A 2,012-nucleotide genomic window follows, 5' to 3' on the forward strand; every position below is an offset into this window, starting at 1 on the left:
ACTACCCATAATCGCAACACCCAGAGATGACCTCTGCTAACAGGTTTGGTGTAGATATTTTTTATTTACAATATATGCATACTTTTTCCTTTAAAAATGGAATTTTTAAATGCTTCTGAGTAGGCATGGCAGATGGAACACATTCTTCTCTATCTGCTCTCCAAACAGCTCTAAAATGGTACTGAGGTAAAATGAAATGTAAACCCACAAAGTTGAGGAGTGCAAGAGAGGAAACAACAGCAGATAAGAGATGTCAACAAAATTTTGGAAACTGACAAAACAAACGGCTGAGTGGTAACTGATGAGGCAGATCAGAGAAAGTTGAAATCTAAGTTTCAAGGTGAAGAAGCCAATAAGAAGCAAGCCAATTGTGCCACAAAACTCTGAAATATCTCAGGGATTTGATGCATCATATACCTCTGAAAGGAAGAGTGGGCAGGTAGTTCTGGCTAGGACCAAACAGGAAAATTTCTTGAAATTTTATTTAAGAAACAGTTAACTTTTGAGATCTTTACCCCTCAGCCAGGCAACTGTGCCTACCCATCGCAGCAGAAAACAAGAGAATGACTTGCAGAAGAGAGGGGATTTGAGAGGATTTGTACTCAAAGACAGCAGTCGCTGGTGGGGGTAGTGGTGAGGAACATACTGAAAACAGAGTATTATGACACACTCCTTAGGTAATAGACTTGGTGATTCCTCAATGCAATGACCCATCCCCAATGATCACCAACCCCAATCAAATGGGAAAAGCCAACCTTTGTAAAACTCTGCCCATGCACATAGGCATTCCATTGGCATTTACAGGCACACCTCAGAGATATTGTGGGTTCAGTTCTAAACCACCACAACGAAGCAAATATTGCAATAAAGAGAGTCACATAAATTTTTTTGGTTTCCCAGTGCATATAAAAGTTATGTTTACACTATACTCTAGCCTATTAAGTGTGCAATAGCATTATGTCTAAAAAACAATGTACATACCTTAATTAAAAAATTCTTTATTGCTAAAAATGCTTTATTGCTAAAAAAATACTTTATTGCTAAAAAATGCTAACCATCAGAAAATGCTAGTCTTCACGGACTTGCCTGGTGGTCCAGTGGCTAAGACTCCACGCTCCCAATGCAGGGGGCCCGGGCTTGATCCCTCATCAGGGAACTAGATCCCACATTCCGCAACTAAGGGTTCACATGCCACAACTAAAAGATCCCACATGCCGCAACTGAAAGATCCCACATGCCGCAACTAAGACCTGGAGCAGCCAAATAAATAATTTTTTTTTTAAAAAAGAGTGGGGGCTTCCCTGGTGGCGCAGTGGTTGAGAGTCCGCCTGCCGATGCAGGGGACACGGGTTCGTGCCCCGGTCCGGGAAGATCCCACATGCCGCATAGCGGCTGGGCCCGTGAGCCATGGCCGCTGAGCCTGCACGTCCGGAGCCTGTGCTCCGCAACGGGAGAGGCCACGACAGTGAGAGGCCCGCATACCGAAAAAAAAAGAGTGAATTTAGAAAATGCTAGCCTTCAGAAAGTTATAATCTTTTTGCAATAGTTACATCACACAGATTACAACAAATATAATAATAATGAAAAAGCTTGAAATATGGTGAGAATTACTAAAATGTAACACAGAAACATGAAATGAGCAAACGCTTTTGGAAAAATGGCACTGATAGACTTGCTCGACACAGGGTTGCCACAAACCTTCGATTTGTAAAAAGAACCCACTATCTGTGAAGTGCAATAAACCAGGTATGCCTGCATGTGCCTCAGCCTTAAATATGACAGTAAGAGACCATCAGACATCAGATGCGGAAGTCAGAGACCAAAGCAATAAATAAATAAATTTAAAAAGGAATTCTGAGTAAACAGAGACCATGCAGGGAGCAAAATATAACAAAAGAAAACTATAACTATTTTCCAGTTAAACATAAAAGAAAATCTTGCATTCATGAAATAAGACAAAGAGGGAGGAAGGAAGGAAGGAAGGAAGGAAGGAAGGAAGGAAGGAAGGAAGG

This window comes from Monodon monoceros, unplaced genomic scaffold (assembly GCF_005190385.1).
Source record: "Monodon monoceros isolate NGI ecotype Baffin Bay Population unplaced genomic scaffold, NGI_Narwhal_1 Super_Scaffold_18, whole genome shotgun sequence".
Classification (NCBI taxonomy): domain Eukaryota; kingdom Metazoa; phylum Chordata; class Mammalia; order Artiodactyla; family Monodontidae; genus Monodon; species Monodon monoceros.